The sequence below is a fragment of the Harpia harpyja genome, chromosome 13, assembly GCF_026419915.1.
Source record: "Harpia harpyja isolate bHarHar1 chromosome 13, bHarHar1 primary haplotype, whole genome shotgun sequence".
In the NCBI taxonomy this organism is placed as follows: domain Eukaryota; kingdom Metazoa; phylum Chordata; class Aves; order Accipitriformes; family Accipitridae; genus Harpia; species Harpia harpyja.
In genome coordinates this window covers 42,921,374-42,946,016 of record NC_068952.1, presented here as the reverse complement: position 1 = coordinate 42,946,016, position 24,643 = coordinate 42,921,374, and the positions used below count along the sequence as shown (strand labels likewise).

Below are 24,643 nucleotides of genomic sequence, written 5' to 3'. Positions count from 1 at the left end.
GCATTTCTAGAAATCACTTAGCATTGGGATATTGCTTTATGTTGGATAATGTAACACCATGTCTTCAGGTAAGACAATGGCAAAACTGAAGCTCTCCATGAAAAGTGTATCTGATGTTGCTTTTCAATTTTTTTTCAAGGGAATAAAAGTTACCGCACTTCCAAAATAAAAAAGAAATCTGTTTTGCCACTTCAAACTGTTATAAAAGTGTTGAAGTGTTGAAGTGTATAAACATCAAAAGAGAAAGTCTCGAAACATTTCAGAGTGTTGTGATTACAGTTTTTTGTTACGTCATATTTTTGTTCCAGAGAACAGAAAATATTCTTTTAGCTGTTGAAACACACACACAAAGTCAATTTTTTAAGATGTTTACAGAAGAGAATTTATCCACAGCTTTTTAGACAATGGCAAGTTCTAAGTAAAAAGAAACTAACAATTCACTCAATAAAACAGATTCTGGTTTATCTGTCCTGCTGCAAGGGCAGTAGGACAGCATATGCATTACATACATGTTTCTTTTTACAGCCCTGCCCCTCGTTTACATTGTTTGCAAGGTCAAAAACAATATAAACACAAAATTTTAACTACATTTATGCGGGTTGGCAAGGTAAGTGACAGCTATCGGGCTGCAAGGGAGCTGTTGAACGAGGATGAATTTAGTCCTTTGGCTATACATCTGTTACAGACTGAAAGCTTTGAACTAGAAGATGGAAAGGCAGTGGCAGCAAACCAGGACTTCATTCATCAATTAAATTCATTTTTCATAGTAGCGTAATGAATATCCAAGGGAGCGTTTAATGCCAAGCATAGGAAATAAAGTGGAGCAAACTTACACTTCAGAATGAGGACCTGGAGAAGCATTCTGCAAGCTGGAGAGATTGCTGTTTTCTTGCCCAACAATCCATCCTTCAGCTGAGAACGCATCTATTTCTGTAAGAAAAGAGAGATCACTACATTACAACATGAACAAAGAACAAACTTGTCTGAAGTTTGGCTCGTTAACATTCAGCCTAGAATTTTATCTGTTCTTTTCAAACATGCCAGCAAAGGCCAATACAGCCATCACTCAAAACGTGGGTTAGGGAATAAAAAAAGTAGCACTCTGTGCTAAGAACCAACTCTCTCAGTTCCCTTAAGCTATCGCAAGTCAGGTACCAGCTTTTATTTCATACAAATAGCAAGCAGCAAAACACAACTTGGACGTATCAGCTCAGGTTTGCAACGTTGTACAGCCCTGTTTACGTGAGTTAGACCTGGTGTAATAATTCCTGCCTCTCAGGGGCTGCTCTGAAACAGCACCACAGGAAGATGACCGTATTGTTTACGGACCCGACTTAGTTGTTGTTTGATGAGCTTGGTATTTATGCAGTTCCAGTTCCCAGAGGGTGTCAAAGCTTGCCTGTAGACGTATTATGAGATCCTTGAAAAGTGCCGGCCTAAGATGACTCACTAAGTGGTATACAGGATGTTGTTAGACTTCTCTAAATGGGGAAACTTTCTCTTCTCACAGTAATGTTGATATCAATGCTGCGCAAATAGAAAACCACCACAGAAAATAACATACTCAGCACTTTTTCTGCACTTGAGAAGCTGAAGACTTTTTAGAGTTTACTCATCATTCAAAGTGATTCACCAAAGGTCTTTTACAATTATTTTTAGGTCCAAAATCAACAAGATGTGAGCAGTTACTCAGAGCGTCATGGAAATGATTTATGTTTACAATTTGTGAGTACCAGGATGACAGGATGTAACAAAAAGGAAATTTCAGCTCCATTTATATTCTGCCACATACTTCCTATTTAACCATGGGCAAGCTGCAATCTTCCCTAAGCTCCTCTTCCTTCTCTGTACATTGCTTTGGGCCAAACTCCCTCTGGATAACTGACTGCAGAATTTGTTTTCTCTTTTAGGGCATATGTAAAAAACGTGTCACTTGGGAGCCTATCAAGAAACTTACTTCAAGCTCTGAGGAACTGAACAGTTACCCTTTGTAAGGTAAACAGACCTCATTTACTACATTAAAGCACATAAAAAAGAATTTATGCCAGCTAATGCCGTCATCCAAGTAGATACCTGATAGGACAATTACCAGGTGAAACAAGCACTTATAATATCCAGAAATGTTGACATAGCACATGAGATGATCGTTACCTAAGTGAATATGGAAAATATGGAGTAAGACAGACTGGCATATCCCTCTTGTGTGTCTGTTAAGTTGGAAAAATACACTAGAATTTCTTTTTCCTGAGTCAATGCCAAATTGCAGCATCGAAATCCAATAGATTTTTCTATTAACTACCATTTTAAGATAATTTTTTTTTTAAATTTACAGCAATGGGTAGTTATGAAGTTTTTTCTTTAAATGTACATATTATCAGCAATAAAATGTCTAGCATAGATGACAACAGTAGATGAAAGGCTAAAGGAAGTGGGGAAAAATATATTCAGATGACATAAATGGGTCCAACAGAACTGTTTTCTAGGCGGTTGCCCCTACTAGCACTTATGTTGGGCAGCGTACTCTAAGGACTGCTCCCCTCTCTGGTTCCTCACTATTCCATGCCACAGAAAACAGCCAGCTGACCTAAATCAGTGCCAACAGTCTCAGCTTAAGGTCAAACCTTTCTTGGGACCTTCCTCAAGAGCGCTATTGCAGAATAGAGGCGTGCAGGCAGCTGAGCTGTGCCGGTCTGGCTTCCCTTACATTCCTCTATCTTGATTACAGAGCAGTCCTGGATTCTTCCTTTCTCCTTTCTGGATCTCTGCCAAGATGCCGAGTGCTCTCAGTGAATGCCAGAAACACAAGCAGTGACCGGTTTTTCAGCAATTTCTGCATGTGTTGCTTTCTAGCAATTACATGAGTGGAGCATGCATCCAGCAACACACTGGATGAGCAAACTAAGGCAAATTAACACTCTCCTGTCATCTGAAGAGTGGACAGCAATCCCAGCATTGCTTTGCCTGAAAACATCGTGTTCTTTCTCCAAGGCAAAGATTCATCAAGGGGACTGGGAAGGCTGGAAAGTGGAGGGAGAAAGAGAAAAGGCAAGCTAGAGGGCATGTATCACTAAGTAGAAAACTGAAGCCACTGTGCTGCAGCTGAAAAAAAAAAAAAAAAAAAAGCACAGTTTTGTCCCAAAAGCAGGTTCCTCTCTAAATTTTTCTTCATTAGAATATTAAAATATGACAAAAAGATGACATTGTCATGATTTGTGTTTGCCTTTGATTCTTCATTTTATTTAAATCACTTTGCCTTTCACTTCTCAGATAACAGCTCGTTAATAATTTCTTTTTGGAAATCATGGTTAAGTAAGAGTGGAAACAGACACAATAAATTTCTAGATAAGTAACTTGAAAAGATATAATCAATAAAATCCTGGGTGGCAATAATGTTACCATATTAAATTTATGGCATCTGTTTAAACAATACTTTCCTTCCTCCATTATTCTAAATGTTGCTTCAGGAGGTCTTTTTATAGACTATATTTTTTCTTTTACGGTGGGACTGTAAACAGGCAGTTAAACTAATATTTTGGTACGTTCAGCATGCTGGGCTCCATTTTATGGAGTCTTTCAATAAAAGCTCATTGCAACTTCAAATGCCCTCTTACAGCTTGAAAACTGGAACCACAGAAATTTCCTTTCTACTATACCCAGGCTCAATATAGCATGAAGACTCATCACTGCTTCACACGGGATGTGTTAGCAGCAGATAGGGAAAAACGGGAAAATGGTCTAATCAAAGACCTCAGGCAAAATCCCTATGAGCAAAAGTCTTTAGTTTTATGCCCAGGATGTAGGCCAAAATTAAAACCAAAGCACAGGGAAGCCTGCTTGTCCAAGAAATGTAAAGTTAGATGGAAAATATAAGGTTTTTTAAAAAAACTAAAAAGTCTTCTTCATCTTCACGTACACCAGACAACCTGCCTGTTGCTCCAGATACAAAGAAAAAAACAAACCAAAAAGTTTAAAAGAGAATGTTAAACACTATCAGGTTTCCAGGTACGACCCTGTCCCTCTCTGTGGGACCAGGAACCATTGCACTCGGGTGCTTTTCTCTCCACATCACCTGTGGGAACACACCAGTTTAGGGGGAGTGAAGAAGCAGCAAAGCCGTAATCTCAGCCCAAAGCACAAAGAGGGGAAGCTTCCCGCAGCATACGGCAGAACGGTTTCCCGTTTGTCCTTTTCCATTGCTAATTCAGGCATATGAGTTCAATGTCATATAGGACAGAAGGAGCATACCCTGACCAAATCCTGAGTCCTTCAGCAAGATTTAAATGTGGACCAGGCACAAAGTTTGGATTTTATGTAGCAGAAAGGTACAGAGTAAAGATGAGGGTTATAAAGCCACTGTCACAACTGGGGAAGCAGCAGAGCTGGCCGTGTTGCAACACACCCCGCAACGCAAGCGCTGCAGGAACAGGCATAGGAAATGCTGCGGCAAAGCAGAAAACTGGGCAACTCTAGCTGGGCCATTTAAAACAGAATTTATTCATTTCCCACTCTAGAAGTTTCTTTAGGGCTATGTAAACAAACTATTCTGTTGTCTGCATCCAGTTCCTACTCATTTCCCTATGAAAAAAAGATAAACTCTAAAATATGCAGAGATGTAGCCATAGGCATAAATAATTCTCTACGTTGATTGCATTTAAACATCAACTTTTTTGTTTGGGATGATACATGTAGGGCTTTTTGGGGTACTTCTTTCTGCAGGGGTCCAATCTTCCCTCTGTGTTTGTATAGCACTGAGCACAAAGAAGCCTTTCTGCATAACTGCAAGTAATAGTAATAATACAATAGGGATATGAGTAGGAAATGGCTTTGAGCAAGTGCTTTTCATTTTTTGGAAAAAAACAGCACTGAAAAAAGGATGATTTCTCTGAAAAGAGAGTGGATGCAGGCTTCTAACCCAGGGAAGCAATAGTGCTGTTTTAAAATATGCCAGTATCCTGAGCTTTGTTTCATCACTGCTCCACATTAAAGCCAGCTCTCCAAGCTGCAGCACTCACAGGAACTTCTTGCCACTGTCACAGTTTTTGGGCAGCTGCAATGATTTGCTATCCAGGCTTAAACTGTCTCCTAAAAGCAAAGAGGCAAGTATTTATGTTCGAAGTATCCAGGCTTGTTGCAACTGGGAAAAAAATAAAAGGAAATGGAGGATATTAACTCTGTTTCTTATTTTTATTGTCTTTATTGATCAGGGGAATTAGTGCTAGGAAGGGAATTTCTGTAAGAGGTCGCTGGATTTCTCTGCATGCAGGTGTCATGGTCTATGTTCTGCCCCAGATGGATGAGTTCTACGGAATTTAAAGGAAATAAAAAACAAAACAAAACACCAAACCACCACAACACCAAAAAACAAAACCAAAGGATTATAAGGCTCTGAAGAAACAATTCTAAAATTGATTAGAGAAAGAGATTTTTCTGTAGAAAAATCAACAAGCACTCTTTTCATTGCCTTTAATCAACTTTGGATTAAAATTACTTACCGACAATATTTCATAAAATCTAAAAGAAACTAGACTGCTTGCTTGAGTTACCCTTTGGAAAAAGATTCCTCCCCATACCAGAGACATACCAAAGCCCGGCTGGATTGCGGCTGTGCTTGTACAGGACAGAGAAAGACTTAACCCACTCCAACAAGCAAGAGGGGAGCAGACGGTGCGGTGCAAGGAGAACACACAGGCTCACTGGGCGCGCGAGTGCAGCTGGCTCAATAGCTCTGCCAGCTCTCGGGGCACCTCTTCACCACCTATCTCCAAGAGTTAAGCTTTCTGTATAATGCGACTTCATATAATATTCACTACCGAGGTTTCATATTAATGTGACTCGCCACCTGCAACTGCCTCATTACAAACGAAGCTCAGATGGGACTTCAGTAAGTGGAAAACTACAGAGTTATGCTGGATTACAGTCTAGATAGTTCGGCTTTTCCCTCCCGTGTTTTTCTATATTGACTAGTTCAACTAATTAGGAAACCTTGTTCCTAGCAGCTGATAGGTTGGGGGGGGGAAGCATCAACTTTTTTTTTCTTCTAAAATAACTGGGTCTTTCAATATTTTTAACCGAAGTTGACTGAAAAAAATGCAGGTATTTGGCAGTTTTGAACAGAAAAGTCTCTTTTTAAAGTGTTTAAAGCACAAAAATAGCCATGTGCTTGTTTAAATCAGAACATTTTTCCTTACTTGATACCCTACAGTTTCAGTGCTCCTTTGACAATACTTCTTCACACAATTAGTTTGAGACAGAGAGTCAAGAGAAGATGTCATGAGAAAGAAAGGAGAAAAAAAAGCAGCTAAAGGGCTATTCATAATTTTGTGATTTGTTGTGGTGTTGCAAATCTGAAACAAAAATCAATTTTCTTATTGACAGTCTTCTCTCTCCAAAATGTGTATATTCTGCTTTATTGCCAGCGGTTTGTCTATTGTGGGATCTTGCATTGATTTTTATTTTGGTAAGGATAAAAACCATTAATTTGGGGAAAACAGCATGAAATATTGTGTAAAGCAGATAAGATAAATCCAGGCCACATTCTAGGGTTAAGGTTGGATTTCTGCAATATTTCTAAGTAGAAAAATTTATGCATCTAAGAGTATCTGAAGATCAAACAGGATCATTTATACAGTGGCTGGAAAGCTCTAATGAATTTGATAATAAGGGTCTTGGGAATTTGCATAGCCACATTTACATCGTAATGGCTACACTGACATTGTACTGGGTGTGAAGGACCTGGTAAAATGATTGATGACAGACGTAACAAACTAGAGAGCTATCCCATGTTTCTGTGAAGCTTGCTTTCTGCTAGATAATGGTAACTTTTGACTAATGCCTCTAAGTACAGAATTTCTGTGTATTAATCCCAGTGATTAAAAATACTCAGTTGATTTTTCATACTATTCTAGACTAAAAATATAGTTTTGTGCTTAAAGTCTACTTAGTGGTTTGAAATTAAGATGGAAATTCAGTTCCCTCAGCATATTTTAGCTTGTCTCGTTAACCTTGGGCAAATTACTATAGGATTTGGTTACGCAGTGGGTTGCCTTCGTCAGCCAAGTCAATTTAAGAAGTTCCCATTCCCTCTCCTCTTCTCCCCAGTCTTTCCTGTCAGGCTCTGTGGTGCACCCATATGGTCCTACACCCCATATGCATACAGACCTCTCTTACAGCCCCAACTCATGCTCAAAAGTGCTTGAGAAGCATAGGAATTTTGTTTTCATTATTTCCTATAGCTGTAGACAGCTTTTCCTTTCTGAAATACTTACCTGTCCTTAGGAGAAGTTACAAATAGTGAAGATGCAAATAACTAAATCCCATACTGGATTTGGCCAGAGAGTATCACAAGGCATAAAGACATCTATATTCCATTTACTTCCTTTTGTTTGTTCTTAAATGCATCTAGGAGGTTACATCCCCTATTAACCATAATAAGAAGTGAACATGCTAAAAACTGAGTCCTAATCACTTAAATAACATACTAAAAGAAAGCAGGAAGAATAAACAAAGGATAGTGAAACACCTATTACAGAATTCACATCCTAAAGCATTTGTTCCTACACCTAAGCAATTTTTACAATATTTTGCTTGAGCTAGTAAGTAGTACTGAAAATTACACAATATCATACGCACACATACCTCCTCTCCCCCATTCAGGGTAAAAGAGTAATGAATTGCAGATTTTTTTTCTCATGACAAGTCTAATTTTATTTGACCTGGACACTTCTGGAAATAACAGACTGAATAAATCTCATTTCTGTCATGTCAGCAAAGCCTGACAAGGCATGAGTAGTTTTGAATATTCTCAATTTGAGCAGCAGGTACAGCAATATGCACATCACCATGCAAAGTCATCATCTCATAAGCAAGGCAGTATTTCTCCTTATGTCAAAAGGAAGGGAAATGAAACCAGATTAACAGAGGACCTGAAGTATGAATACGGGATCCCAGGCATAATACCATAAGTAGTAAAAAAAGTAGGTAAGCATTTATTCTTAAAATATACTGAACATTGAAACACAAATATTGGTCCGTCATCACATTAACGGCTGTCACGACCACAGATAATACATAACACTAATACATAACACTGCCTACCTACCAAACACTAACTAAACACATAACAGTATATGATGCTATGAATAATGGAAAAAATACGACGGGAAACCAGACAGACCTGACAGCCAAAAAACAATTTGTGTGTTAATTTCCAGGGCCATTCTGTCCCTCACTTGAATTTGGCAGCTCAGTTTTTACTACAGAAGCATATAAATAATAAACACAGGCTGCTTGATCTTTCTTTGCAGTCAGCCTCCCTCAAAAAAAAACAAAAAACAAAAAAACCAACAACCCCCCCCCACCACCACCAAAAAACCCCATTTGGCAACAAAATGACACTTGACCTTGTCAGCTGGTGTGACACCAGTAACCTTCCCTCATTTGTCAGCACCACAGGTCCGCAAGAAATGCATGTCAGCAATCCAGGCCTATGTGCTACAGCTACCAGAAAGAGGATTTAGCCACACGTGATTAGTAAAGATCAATATTACTTTATAAAGAAGGCCACACGCAGGTCCCCTCTAGCCAAGAAGAATTAAGGAATATGCATTTTCGCAGAGGAGCAAAACCAGAAAGCTCTGCTCAGAAAAGCATTTGAGCTCATGCTCCACAACCAGACTGGATTGCCTGCCTGAGCGCGCTCGGGGCACAGCGAGCCTTGCAGCTGAATGCTGTGTCACGCAGTGATGGTGTTTCCACACTCAGTTCAGTGTTGGCTAAATGCTTACAAGTACGCATACGCCCTTTTGTTTTCAAATTCAGCCTTGCAGAACATTTATGAGCAGGTGCTCAATACGTATTTGTAGGAATAAATGTTCTCGTATAGGGCAAGACTCCTTCCCTGGGCAGAGGGGCCAGAACATAAAAGCCTCTGCAACAATTAATCTCAGATTAAACAGAAACAGCTCTGCACAAGGGTGATTTCCACAGTGAGGATCTAGCTGGGCACCAACAAAAATCAATGGAAGTTTGTTGTTGCCATAAGTGAATCCGGAACGACGTTGTCAGGCTCCCGATCTTGCAATATAAAAAGCAGCCTGAACCAGAGAAACATCCCAGCATAGATTTCAGGATGCATCTTCAAGTTAAGCATTCGCATCTGCTTTCTGAGCTGAATTAGTGTGTTCTTTGCAGTCTTGAGCCTGAATTGTCATGACGGCATGTGCAGAGCCAAGCTATGGCTGACCCCATGGGAAGCTGGGCAGAAAGGGAAGAGCAGAAACATACCCAGAGACAAGACCACAGTTTCCAGTTGAAATGCTGCAGAAGTTCACTAAGGGCCCGCGCAACACACAAATCCTTCTCAAAACAACGTTGGGAAGAAGCACTTGTGGAAGACAAAAAGGCCCTACTCAGCGGTTTCCCAAACAGACACCAATGTCACAAACAGTTTTCTCTTCAACATTGACTATTCCCAATGAGGAGGAACCTACGCAGAAAACCTCTACGCAGTTCCCAGGTAGAAATCAAACCATCACACTAACAGCCTGTAGCCAGACAGGTCTCCTGAATAGATTCCCATCAAACTTTCTTTGATATGAAGCAATAGCAGTCAGCTACGTAAGCTTGGAAACAGAAGGCATAAACAAGAATGAAAGAAAAATAGGGCTAATAATCGTACTTTAAAGTTTATAACTATCTATCTCTGTATTCAGAAAAAAATATGCTTGTAAGACCTGGACAGCTCAAGGGGTCTTTTATCTGTAGATTATAGGTTCAAAGCCAATTTCTGTTAATAGCCACTTAAAGTTCATTTCCATTCAAAAGCCATTAGGTATCATATGCATGTACAAGCTTTGACACAAAATTAGTTGCAGAGGTGAAAATTATCTTGGAAATATCTACAAGAAAAAGACTGACACTACATTGTTAATAAGTAGGTAATTCAAGCTATGACCCGACTTTATCTTCTTCTGGGTAAAGAGTGCTGTGTAACAAGATTCTTTTGATGCTATGGAGATGAAAATAAATTAAAACTACTAAGGATTGTTTTATTAAATTAAACATTATTACATAATGGTTTATGTATATGAAAAATTTAAACATTATTATATATTATTATGTATTTAAACATTATATGCAGACAAGGCAATACCAGATCATATTGAATTATTAGAAGTGATCGTTATTGTGCTTGCCTCTTCTGGACAGCCAGTGGGTTGTAAAATTCAATAGGAATTGTCTTCTTATCCCTATGTGAAACATTCTGGAATGCTAACCATATAACCTTCATTAGGGAAGAAGGCACGCCTGATGAAGTCCAAGAGGCATGCGGACTTCTTTCAGACTTAAGAAATGCAAAATCAGAAGCTCTGGCTAATCTGCCATTTGGGTTGTAATCTATTCCGAGAGAAACCTATTTGCCATATGTTGATTTATTTTTAGCCGTACAAAAATCATTACAAAAATGAGCATGGCAGAAATCCCCTGCTATAAAGAATGGTAGTCACATTGAAGGCAGGACTAAAACACATACACTCCGTGTTTAGGTCCATTAGACTTCAGTATGATGGCAGAGTGATTACACAGTATCAGTAGGGATCCAGAAGTCAGCTGCTAGAGCGCTGTGATTTATACTCCTCCCAAAAGCTGGCAATGCAAATGATGATGAGTGTGGTCTAACGCAAAGAGGGGCAGATTTCGGAGTTGCGGATTCTAGTCCCGGCAGTTTTACTTATCTGTGGGCGATGACGCTGTTCTATTCTGTGACATGCTTTGAGAATTAGGTTAGAGCAAAAAGAAAGAAAAAAGATGTAAAAGCTAGCTACATAAAATGCACGAGTTCCCGTGAACTGCCATGGTTCCTGTCCATTCTGTGCTTAACATGCTGGTTATAGCCAGCCCACGTTCTACCTCTTGTCGTATTCATGAAAGCCTTTTACTGCCTGAGACACAGCTATACGTATAAGACAATTTATGACCTAAGAAACCAGCTCCTACTCACAAGCTGAGTTATCAAAACGTTGCAGCAAATTCCTTTGTTCCATTCCAGGAATAGGGTTGTTTGGAAGACCGTGATTTTTTTGAGGCATTGGGCATGAAACAGAGCACTTTTGTTGGGTTAAAGGATTGAGTAAGTGGAGGTGCCTGTGTTCGGTCATGCAGACGCAGGAAACACCTTCGGGACACTTCCAAACTAGCCTAGGTGAAGCTTTAACTACATTCTGTTGCAGCAGTAAGTAAGGATAATACGAAGCAGCAGTCTCAAAAATTTAAGCATTTTAAAATCAGGAGACCTAGATAATGCGTATACAAGAGTTAAGAGCCGCGGCCCAGAATCTTACTAGATGCATAATAGTAGCTTTTAGCATACCCTGTGAAATCCAAGTCGTCCAGAGAAAGTAAAGAAACAGTGTTGCTGCAATATCTTAAAAAGGTTAAGTGGGATGATCTTGTCAGTCTGGGCAATAGCTATTACAATAGCTAATAAGGGATTTGATTAAAAAAGGTAATATTCTAAATGTCAATCATATCCAGTTATGGAATATAGGCCTCATCAATCAATTTGCTGTTTTTACAGGATTATATGAATGGATGAAAAAATGTTGATATAATCTACACAGACACTGTTCATAAATTTGGCACTGCATGACCACTTCCTAAATTAGAATAATGTTAAACTAGAAAAATGCACATTAAATCAATTTTTTTATATATATATATATATATAAACAGGCCTCACACTGTAAGAGAGCTGTCCAAACAACAAATTCTTGTCAAATGTTTGTGTTTCCAGCAGAATACTGTGGTGATTTGCTCACTGTCCTATCCTAGTTAACTTATTAATGGCTTAAAATAGACATAAGTGACCATCACACTAACAAAGATGAAACAAGAGTTAGAGAAGTGGTTCCTGACAGAGGACAGGAGATGAGTATGAAATTAAGGAAAACAATGGAATAAATCAAAGGAAATGCGATTTTAGTTTCCTGCTTGTGCCTTGGGGGCACATTTCACATTTATGTGAAAATACTTTCAACAACAGGATCAAGGTCTGGATTTTCCCGAAGCTCAAAACAGTTCTTCCAACACTGTACTTAGACACAAACAGGCAAGTGACCTCAACGTAAGGAATTTATACCAGGGGAATGTTTTTTGTGGCTGCTCAGCACAGACAGGTCATGCAGCTCTCTAGCCTTCTGCATCTCTAAATGATTAATACCACTTGTGCTGCCTGTTTTCTATAAATAATCAGGGCCCAAGCAAAGAAAGGATGGTTAATTCCATTACACTAGAAATGCCAAAAAATGCTAATTATTATTTTAAGTTTCTCTCTGAATAAACTTTATTAATGGTTTCTTCTTCTGCATGCAAATTTCAACAACTCTCACACCGTAATTAAATTAGCATTGTTTATGCTTTAGAGTATTTAAAGTCTGAAATTATAGGCAATAACTATAAAATAGAGTGATAATTAATGATAATAACTCATTCCTGCAGAAACTGGGCTGAGGCTTAGCAGTTACGACACTTTTTATTCCCAACAGCTACTTTATGGTACTTGAAATTACTTAGTAATTCTCCTAAGCTAATTTTTATTACCATGCAAAACTTTCAATAGTACAGGGGCAGGTTATTTGTGTTCACATTTAGATTGCCAGAGTTTTAGATCATTTCTGACTGCTTTCTCTGTGGCACTAAAATATATCACAGAAATGGATTTGACTACAAGCAGACACCTTGTCCAGATGCTGAAGACCTTGGACCGAGACTTTATGTTATGTTACATGCTGTTCCTGGCTCCGCAGCTACGTAGACATGATGCTGGAGAAGACCCTCTGTGGTTTGAGTAGACCCTTTGTTCTGCGATAGCTCTGGCCATTTCTAGCCAAGCACGTTTCTTCACTGAAGAAAACTTCTCACACAACTTTGGCCAACAACAACAAAAGTCTATGGGAAGTACAAGCCTAAATTCTCCTTGTTGTAAAAGCTGGTACAGCATCTAAATCTTCAGATGTTTTTTGTGTTTTAGCATGGAACAAAGCTTTAAATCATGGAGACTACAGTAAAATTGCTTTTGCTTTTTTAAAAAAATGGGGCCTCATACACCACAAAGTCAAGGGCAAGAGATCAGCATGGCAGCAGCAGCAGCTGAGGGATGACTGGAGACACTCGAGATAAAAACTATTAACTCTCCAAAGTCCAGATCCCCAAAAAATCACAGGACTGAAAATACTTTGAATGATCTGTTTGTCTGTTTTGATAGAGATCTGATACATTTTAAGCTTCTGTACATACAAAAAGTAAAGAAGTTACACATTGAAAAGACAAGAAATATTAACCATCAGTGTTTCTATGCTTTCCAGCTCTAGGTTTATGAAGCCAATATAGAATTGCAGACTCTCTCAGATGCAGCTATATCCTTCAGATATAAACAAATCCTTCACTCAAAATGAGTGCCAACTACCTGGAAAGGTGGAATTAGTTTATCCAAGACCTAGATCAAAACTTTTACCCAGAGAATTCTCTCCCAAATATTTTTCTATTTCAAGTTCCAAGGCTGCAGCTGCTAACGAGACCCTCATACAAGATGGGACTCTCAGCTGATGAAACTCCACGGAGTTTCAAACGAGTGAGTTTGAAAGAACTACAATGCGCTGGTCTGCCATACTACACAAACTCATACAGGAACACCCAAATACCACTACTACTAGCGCTACTTTCTACTCCCACCTGTTGATCCAAGAACTGCTCTACATAGGATCTCCACATCTACGGTTTTGCAGTACATGAACTAAACTTTTGTTCATGTGCGCACACAGTCCTTATATATGCATTAAGTGAGAATGAAGTGCCACCCATGAACCCAACTATGTAGACAGCTAAGCACACCGAAGGAGAGCGGGCTAACCACCTGCATTTACGAAACAAAGCAAAGTGTGAACAAAAGTTCTTGAAATCGCAAGGATCGGTTCCGATACATGTCATTGTGATTTGTATGACATGAAGTGAGATAGGTCCACCCTGCCTTGTAAATGCCTAACAAAAGACAGGCACTGAAGAATTTATAGCCCAAACAGACAAAGATCAATAGAGTGTGAGACTCCTCTCTTGAAAAGTGAGGAGAACTAATTGCTAACATTACAGCCCAGAGCCAGGGTAGAAAAGCCAAAGTTGCTGGACCCGTGCTCCTCAATAGCTATTCAGTTAGCCAGGAATCTATGCTACTTTTCCTATACAAGAAGGATTTAAATCCAATTAGACTCCCCATTTTGTTGGCAATGTCTGTCTATGTATTTACATCACACTCCTTACTGTGGTATCTCAGCATCTGTTCCAGGAAATCTTTCCGAGCACAGCTAGGTCACTCTGTGTCCATCCAGTCAATTATTTTAGGAGTGGTTAGAGATTTCCACTTTTGCAAAAGTAGTTTCTTGGCAACTAATAGAGCTCTGAGGAGACATCCCTCTTGATTAGAGCATAGATCTTTACTCTGACACCCCTGAACTTTTTATGGTTGGTTGGAAGTTCTGCAGGCACAGAAGAGAGAAAAAATTCCAACCTTTATCCGCTGACGAATGAACATTTAGCTGCTGCTGCCACCTTGCTTCTCAGGCTGGACACAAAAAATGTACTGGTCAACAAGACACCATTCGTGCCTTTGCCTTGCTTGGAGTGAAAGTATCTATGCAACGAGTACAAAAGAGCCGCAAGTACTTCACACCTCCTTTGCCCTAGTATGAGTGATTTGTATGAGCACAGGGTTAACAGACCCCTTACTGACCTCTCGCATCAGAAGGAGCAATTTCCCTTCATCTTGTAAGAAGCATCTAGGATAGAGCAGAACAGCTGCTCTTAGACCTGAGCATTTGCTCTCTCCCAGGAGCACAGCTGGGTCGAAATGGTGACTCAGTGGTTATTGATCCCAGCTTCCTCCAGCCATCCATTACTTCCCACTTATCAAATCCAACTTTGATTCGCTACATTTGTGTAACACACAAGGCCTTTTTCAGTCAAGTATCTGGACTAACAAAACTGGTATTCAAATCTCTTTCAGCTACTCCAGCTCATTTAGACTGGGAATGGGTTTAAAGAAAGAACAGTTAAACAACAGGCACTTGACAAAACATCTCAGGTAGGAAAATGGTAAGAGATCCTGGAGGTGCATAAGGGGCCTTAATCTCTTCAGCCAATACATCTGCAGCTAGAGAAAGCAGTGTGAATAAACCTACCATGTACTCTCACTCATTCCTGCCTTCTTCCTCTGCTAATAGAAATTTGCATCAGTCCATTAGTACACAATCCTCTCACAAGCATCAGTTTTAACTGTACCGCTTTGTACGACAAAGGGGAACTTGTGACTACGTCAGCTCTCCCCTACGTGTACATAAAGATCTTCCAGAAAGGCAGCATCCTCTCCCCAAACTATGCTGGTTTGCTCAAAATACAAGGGCTGGATCCAAAACTTCTGGCTCTTATTGTAGGCCTAATGCCTATAAAATGCAGACAATTTCCAGATTATTTCCTGTGTGCAGCTGTTGAAGGTGTTGAGCTGGCTGAGTGGGAAATATATGTGTTGTTTATTTGCAAAGCAGGTACAGCATGAGCATCACTGGTCCCAGCTTTCTCACGCTGCGCCTGCCAATGTATTGTACCTCATCCATGCCTGGGCTAAATTCCAGCCAGCAATGGGAGAATGAATGGGGCTGCATCCTATTATCAGTCCTTGGAGCCATACAATCCCCTCAGTTTATGAGCTGTAAAATATGTACTTCTGCCTAGTGGCTTCCTAGGGCGAGCATCTTCAGCACTGAAATCAGTAGAGCTTTGCCAAGGTACACTGCTGAGTGCATAGGATGCCACAGAGGAGCCGCAGGGCTGGTAAAGGGACACAAACAACACAGGCAACTCCTCTGTAAATAGGGCTGAATGGGAAACAGATTTCCTGGCATTATTTCTGTTCATCAGATGGGAACGATAAGTGGATTATTTTTTTTTAACTGTCCAACTAAAAATTTGATACCAGGCAATCATAGATATTATTATTTATAGCTTGACTCATTCTAAATGTTCAAAAGATTTCCAAACCTCTAAACAATACATAAATGTTGTTACACTCATCAAACCTATTGTATATCCCTAACATTGGATGAATTTTTACCTTCTAGCATTCTCCTCTTCAAACCTTTGAAAATTTTATACCATTTCTACATATATGTTATCAGTTGACTACATAGAAATCAAACTCCAGATCAGAAGAAAAGAAACCAAGTATTTGTCTTCAGTTTCATTAGGGCAGAGAATAGACCTCTTCTCCCTTTTCAGAGATGGTCTCACCACAGGAAATGACATTACCAAACCTATTCATTTTTCTGCCTCCTTATCCCACAATAAACAAAACAAAAGAAACATGGTGGAGCACAACTTTCCCACCACCTCAGCCTGGAGAACATTTACTAATTTCTTGGCAGTTGAAAGAGACAGAAATCAGAAGCTGGATAGTAGAGGTACAAAGAAAGCCTGTCCATACCAATGTTTTTTCAGCTGCTTAGTCTCAGAACAACAAGTTTTGGGCCAAAGCATGAGCTGGTATAAACTGATGTAGTTCCAGAGACTTCACTGGGCAACGAACCAGTTTCTACTAGTTGAGCATTTGGAAAACTGCGAGTTGTCCCGATGCAACCCTTGCATAGAGCAGCACTTTGAATTACTTCAGAATTTGTCTTATAGCACCCAAGTGCAAATTTTGTCTTTTCCAGAAGGAGGTATGAGGGCAGAAGTCATTGTTAGAAATACCCTTGGAAATTGTTTCCTAACAGTGGTGGCTGGAGGTCCATGCAAAATCTAAGCTCCAGTTCAGTAAACATTGTACACGCCAACATGAACAGCTGTTATTGGTCTAATATATACATTGATATTTTAACAGACAGGTCAGAGAAAGAGAGATGAACTAACATGCCAAGGTCACATAAAAAGCAGCTGATGGAAGCAGGGATATATCCAAGTCTCCTGACTGCCAATCTGATAGCCCAGCCACTTACGCACCTGCCTCCCCGGTTTGGGAGTCCAGCCACTCAGCCAAACATCTAATGCGTACAGCAAACATTGTGGATTCAAGGCGATAACCATGGAATTAATTTCCATCCTTCCCAATCAGGGTTCAAGCACCAAAAGAAACTCGAAACAGTCTAACATCTAAGCTCCTCCTTCCTTCTATACTAAATGCTATCAGGAAGGCTTCATAAATAAAAGATTCTCTAACTTTCTAGTTTCTATGTATAAAGCATGTTATAAATATTCATTTTCAAGGAAGCTACCTCCCACAAGTAAGTATTAATTCTCCTTTTTAAAATTAAGAGCTTCCTTCTTTCCATTAAAAACAAACAAAAAAACCCCAAGCAAACAAAAATGACAAAAATTACAGCACAGTGATGGATTACCTGAAGCACAGCTGCACACACTGTGCTCCTACAAAAGATTTACCAAGTTGGCTATTAATTCCAAGAAATCGCGAGGAAAGTTGGAAGTATATTTCTTTGAATGGGAAACCTATACTCAGGCACAGCAAGCAGAAAACTGGCTGACACAGCAGCAGCAGTTGAATGTAATGGGTTACCCATATGGGCTTCTTAATCTCAAAACCAAAGCTAAAATTGCTTCATCCAGTTTCTGCTGCATTTTCTTTTCATTCCAAGAAAGATCAAGCCCACTCCATTTCTTTTCCTGACCTTCCTCTCTGCGTTTTTTTTTTTTTTAGGAGACTTGCTTTTGTTTGTTGAGATTTTTCAACCTTCCTTAGCATATACCACATTGAAATATGCTTGATATTTAAAAAGCACAGTGAATTCTGAAATTAAACTTAACAGCAGTCTACCTATATATGAAACAGAAAATAATGGTTACTTATCTATTAGATTGCTATATTCAGAGATTACATGGTTATGACCAGCAGATTCTTCTTCTTTCCTTCCTCCTTCATAGCTATGATCCGTTTCATTAGCACCAGAAAAATCTCAATGTGCAGAGAAAAATATTCCCCTATACATTTACTGTTTGCATTCTAGTTGGGCCATCTCTCAATTTAAGCTGCAGATAGCTCTTTCTGCTCTAGTGTCTCAATACAGCTTGCAGCTCCTCTGCGCAGCAAAGAGCACTTCACTGGGGCTGGTTTGGGAATGAATTTCAAGTTCACAAAATCCCACGGGCACTGAGGACTGCAATAACCTCGGCATCTGTTGCTCCAAGTAACAGGTACGCTTTTTTGACCTTGCCTTTTTTTTTTTTTTAAATAAAAAAAGGAAAACAAAGAACCCAAAAGCAAAGCAATGACATAAAAACGTGAACAGAAAACACTTTGCTGTGTACATCACTGCTTTTAGGGAAAGCTGGGAGAAGCAACCGCACAACAGAGCTGTCAGTGATCCTAATTAATATACCATTGAAACGCACTCAAATACTGCAATGAGAAGTACAATAAAAGCTGTATAGAAATACTCAACTCTCCTACAGCTCTTACTCTGGGTACAGATTAAAGAAAAATACCACTCTGCCAGGATGATTGATTACAATTTCATTTGGTAATGAAAATTCTTCTAATAATTATGTTTTGCCAAGAAGTGCGCAATTTCCCCTTCTGAAAGCCTGGTTTCTGTACAGAATACAGACAAAGTAGAAGAGAGGAGGCTAACATCTGTTTAATTTATAACACTGCTGCCTGTAATAGCCTTACAACCATCCATAATTTAAGTAAGTTTCCTTCATAAAATGCCAACAATTTTTGTTTAGCATGCTATTTATTTGCTAACAGGACATCAGTGCCCCGTTTATTTACCTAGCACAGTATCTCCCTTCACCACCAGATGCTAATAAGACACCCACTACAGCACTGAAAGAAATACCAAAGTTACAGAATGACTGTTTATACTTGTATTTTACATGAGATTGATGCAACTGACTCCCGTTACATTGTTTAAGCTGCTATTCACATTCCTCAGATAAAGTCTAAGATTATTTAAAGCTTTAATGCTGTTATTAGATTACTAGGGCTCCTGTATTAAAGAAAAGGCAGCTGCTGGACTACCTACCAGTATCTCTGCAGCCACCAAACTTCCAGAACAATGTTAGTGTCACGCTTTTCCCTTTGAAAATAGTGCAATTTATATGCACTGTGCAATGCTGCAAATACCTAAATGAAATGCAAAAGAATGCAGAATGAAAGTTTCCTTGCAGGAAAAACTGCAGCCCTAATACAAACAGAATGCTACACATGTAGAGCCAGCTTTGAGTCTAACAATGCTCAAGAGCTGGGCTGTTTTTCTGCTGTTGTCAGAAGAACCCAGTACCATGTGTGTGACTAATGCAGGGATCCTTCCTCGTGCAGAGCTCTGTACCCAGAGCTGGTGCCCGACCAACGGTGGCGTGTCCTTACAGTTCTTGCTGTTTGATCATGATCTCAAACTTGTCAGGGAGTGATTCATCACCTGCTCTGTCCCCAGGCAGGAGTCTGAATGTTCTGCTTATTAATAGCTAGACTGAAATGAACTCAAGTTTATAAAAAAAAAAAGTAGCAACAAAAATCCCAATCCACAACCCTTCAAGAAATCAAGCTAAAGAGACTTAGCTTCATTACCTGTGCTCTCTACAGCTTCCCTAGTAAAAGGCCGTGCTGATTCATCCTGAAAAGGATGGCGAGACTGATCCACAAAACTTTTCACCCGTTCCTTTGCCACCGGAGATATTAGCAGCCACAGGAAGATTTCAGAGGCATTTGATTCCTCATCAAATAAGACATCTTATTCTGCAGTAACCATCAAAGCATTAGGGAGCATTTCTGAGAGGTAGTGGTGATGCACCAACTCCAGGAGGAGGACAGTCCGTGGAGATTTAATGCTGTGCAGCCACTGAAAACGTGGGAAGGCAATTATAGCTCCTGCAAATTACACTGAGAACATCAATAGATCAAGGCAGTGATCCAGCAAAGCACTTAAGCACATGCTTAACTTTAAGAGATCACTCCTCCCAGGCCTGATTCTTCAGCATTTTAGAGGAACAGCAAAAATCCCACCAAAGAAAAGTTCTTTGCACTGCGCATACAAGCAACAAGGTGCATTAGCTGATTTACAGTAAAGAAAGATTGTCAGAACAGGTTTTTTTGTTACAGTTCAGCCTGCAAATTCCTCATCCTGAAGAAGAATCAATAGAAGACTACTGACCACGGCAGCAGATCAAATGACTAGAGTAACTGTAGGAAAAAATGTTTCTAATTGGCAGAGGGCACTTGCTAGAGCAGTTAAGTAACTCTTAAGCAAGAGAGATGTGTGATATTAAAAATACTGCTCTGGTTTTGCACACGTATACTTTTGCTGAAGATATCAAAGTGCTCCAAGTAAGTTAAGCTTCGTAATTCATTTAGCAAATTCTGGTGTGAGCATACCACTGTCTCCCTGTGTCTGTTGAAATGCGTGATTGATGGTTTCTGAGAACTCAGGCGTTTTTAAGCATAATTTCTTGTAGCCAACTGTTTAGTTATGGGATCAGCACTAAAAGCAGACACAGACAAAGCATAAATAGCACAAACTTAAGCAATGGGATCTTCTTAAAGGAAAAGGGTGGGGAGGGAAGAGGTGTTGATCTCGTATTGAATGTCAGTGGGATCTGAATACCAATTTAAGCATCCTCAGAAATTCCAGCCTCATTTTTCTATTTCCTTCCTCCTCTATTAATAAATTATCCATATGAAGATTCCACTTTTAAGCATTTTCTGTGATTCAAACTTGCTCAACGTGATTTACTACATATATCTGATTATGAATTGCTCATAAGTATTTGTTGCCATCATTACTTTCAGCAGTAGCAATGTGCAATTTGTTGCCTTACTTGTGATCTTGCAGCCAAATTAGGGAACAGAAGAAAACTGAGCAAGTCTGGAATTGATTACATCAGATGAAAAAACTTGTGTGACACGAACATCTTGGTGGAGGTTTACTTCATACTAACGCTTTCAGTATTAATACATCAAGCAGAACTTTGGTCCCCTGAAACTTGGAATTTGTCTCAGGATTAGGTTTTAGAAGACAGGTAATTCAGTCTCTGCCTCTGCCAGCTTGCACATGGCACAGGCTAGGGCTGATCCTATTCCTCACAAAGCCTCTAAAAATGCTGCTTCCTACTCCTCATCTTTCCCTGTTTCATTTACTTAGATAACAGATGCTTCCAGGAGGTGATTAGTTCTACTGAAGGCACAGCAGACTGCAAATCTTGGTTAGGCAACTAAGCATTTTTAAATTAAAATTAAGTATAAATAATAAGGCTAGGATTCAGAGTAGTGTTCCTGTGGTCAACAGAGCTGGCCAGCATTCTTCTGATAGAAACGCTTTTTTCTACAGAACATCAATAAAAGCAAAGACAGCCTATGCAAATACACTACTTTCATTGAAATAATGTCAGAAATTAATAACTGCAGCAGAAAAATAACATTTTACATCATTCAAAGCATCAGAACATTGAAGTCAAAGGCACTCACGTCATCTTAACATAACAAAACTGTTTGATAAGGTCAAAAATTCCAAGTGAGGGATAACCATTCTGAAAATTATCTCTGAAAGAAGATCCAGTTTTGGAGATGCTCTAAGTAACGCAGAAGAAATTATCTTTCTGGTGTGACATGCTGCAATCAACTTCTACCATCTCAAAATCATGAGACAATGTCTAGGTGTAGACACTATAAAATAAAGGCCTAATTAAGTTAATTTCAAACAGCAGAGGTGGAAACTCTGGAGCATATACACTAGGTTAAAGTAGGATAAACAACATTGCAAATTCACCAAGAAATTCTTGCCAAAACAGTGCCAACAGTCAAGACTCCGTCCTCCTGCCATCAGTCTCCAATTCCAACTCTTTCAAACAACTTTCATTAAACTGTGAGATTTGAGTACTGAATAGCTTCTTAAGTGAAGAAAATCTTTTCAGTCTACGTATCTTTAACATCAAAGTAGAAAAAAAACCAAACAAAACCAACAGAATCAGACTCTCCTTTGGTAAGCAATTAATAGAAGAGATGCAATGTTAGGGTGAAGAGCAGAAAGCTATCCTCTCTGGAAGCTAACCAGTTAGTTACAGATGTAGGTAGTGCATCCACGTGAGACTAGTGGGCTATAACGTTTTGCTGGCACCAGCCAATTCATAATTGCTACTGGGCTCTTAATCAACGTTCTACTGCCACCAGCATAAGATAACTTCATCCATGTCCTTGTCAAACTGCAGAACATTCAGGATATAAAATATAGACATACATATAGACTTTATTTTCTCCTTGGAGAATTTATGTACCATTACATTCCATTATATTTTTTTCAGCTGAACATTTAAATGATGTTGAATCAGTGATCACTAAACCAAGCCCCTTTTTATTCAGCAAGGTTAGGATCTTTGACCCCCGAATACCTCTAACTATAAGACAAATCCTTTTATAATACTGATAAATTATTACTTTTCCGCCTTGGCTTTTAATTAAACGTTTGGAGTCAGCAGCTGTCAAATCATAACTCCCATACCAGCTACAATTTCTAAGTTCTGTACATGACTTTATATCTTTCAAACGTGAGAAGCCAAACATCCTGAAAATGAAACACACTCATTATTATGCCCATTTGTGATTGAAGAAATGACTTTTTTTTTTTATTTCATTTTCTGTCCAGAAGGGGATGATCAATGGAACGCATCAATTCGTGACAATGCTGTAATGCATTTTTGAAACATTGCTCATATTCTGAAACAAACACTTTTCAATTTGTAAATTTTCTGCAAAATACTTTCCTTCAGCTATCCATTAATCAAAGTAAATTGCAGCAGAAGTTTGCATTTTAAACAGTTTCACACGCCCTCAGTTTTTTTAGGCAAAGAAACTATACCTGGAATAACAACACACCCTGGAGTGTCAGCAGGACATCAGAGAGAATCTAGCTCATGGGCTTCTCTGGCAAAGCTCCTGCTCTCTCCAAAGCCCTATAAGGATTGTTGATCAAATCAGGCGTGGGAGCCTCTGCTCCACACAGCAGTAAAATTCTGCCAGTCTGCTCATCAATGGCAACCTCTTGCCATCAATTCCAATTTGTGCTGCAGCTCGATCCACCGCTCTGTCAGGAATCTACAGGGGGGGAGCCACGCTCTTGCTGGGAGCGGGTGACCAGGTACTTCTTGTCCTCATGCAAGGCCACAGATCTTGGCCGATGTTGAATTTAAAGCTATGCTTCTCCTAGCGAGGAGCCATGCCCTCAGATGTTTCTCACCACCTCTTAGCATTTTAAGCATTGCACAATAAGCTTGCAGAGCACGGGATCTACAATTATTTCTGAGGTCAGGGATATGAGCCTGCACTAAGGGGGTAACGACACAGAGATTGAAAGGTGGTAAAACCTCAGTGTGTCAATGTGAAACAGACCCAGTGGTTTGGTGCTGATTTCCTTGCGAGCAGATTATAGTATACCAATGAGGTATTTTTCCTGTCTAGACCTACATTGCAGAGTTTCAGTGACTACAATTTCTTGTTAGCCACGTGGGAAGGTTCAAGATTATGTTTGCTCGAGCATTTAGGACACCCTCTCTTAGGCACAAACAGCAAGTACACAGCTAACTCCCATTAACTTCCCAGGGAAAGAAGGTACAGAGATTCAATTTGTGCTGCCGAAAGCCCCCGCCAGTCTAACTTTCTGGGATAAGATAACACAAGCATAAAAAAGGGTGTTAGGTATACAGGAATTTTAACATACAGATAAAGAAAATGGAGTTTCTTCTTCCAATTCTTTATTTAGAAAACTATATGCGATTACCACGCCACTATTAAAAAGGCTGCAGTAAAGGTAAGGAAAGAAAGACAGGAAAAGTTACTTTTAAAAATTATTTTTTAAGCAATTATAAAGTCAAATTTTCAGTGGGGAGAGGAAAGAGGTTTGTTATTACCACATGAAAGGATGAATTTCTTTACACTAACTTGGGTGTGTTGCATAAACTGGAAAACAATTCTACCTTTATTAGTTTTATAATAGACTAACTATAATTTGTTAATTAAAATCCTAAAATTGCCCTACACATCAAGTTAGACAAAATTGTGCATACTGGATAAGCAGCAACAAACTTCCAAACATGTCATTGTCCTCCTCCTGCTTTGCTGCATGTGCAGAGGATGAGTTCATTTCCACAGGACAATTTTCTCTTCCAGCACTCTTTTCATGGGCTTTTTATTGTGGGGCATTTGGAGTCGTCTACCGCCAAACTACCAATAGCTTAGCAAATGCTGTCTGATTAGGGATTAATTTTTCTGGATCATGACCACTCATGCTACGGTTTTAACTACAGACATATGTATTTGTAAATCACCGAATTTATACAAACCACAGCAGCAACAGCTTAGTTGCAAAATAAGTGCTAACCTAGTGAGAAAGGTCAACTAGTAAGATACAGCAGCAAACTGGGATGTCCTCTTAGCTGGTGAGAATACTTTCGTACAATTGTTCTTTGCACATTATTAAAGACGATATGGGTGTTAATTCCATTTACCTGTGACTAATAACACTAGGAAATGAAATCCCTTGAAAACAATTACGTGTCTTAAAAAAAAAAAAAAAAAAGTACTTTAGACAGTAAAACAAAG

The 24,643-nt window shown here is 39.3% G+C and overlaps 1 long non-coding RNA gene across 1 annotated transcript in view; it reads right to left on the bottom strand.

Moving 5' to 3' along the window:
• Window positions 1-805: 805 nt before the first annotated feature.
• Window positions 806-24,643, bottom strand: part of LOC128150236 (uncharacterized) — a 172,356-nt gene continuing 148,518 nt past the window's right edge. Inside the window, exon 3 of the long non-coding RNA XR_008237992.1 lies at window positions 806-930. This is a non-coding gene — a long non-coding RNA (uncharacterized LOC128150236). The remainder of the gene's footprint in view (window positions 931-24,643) is intronic.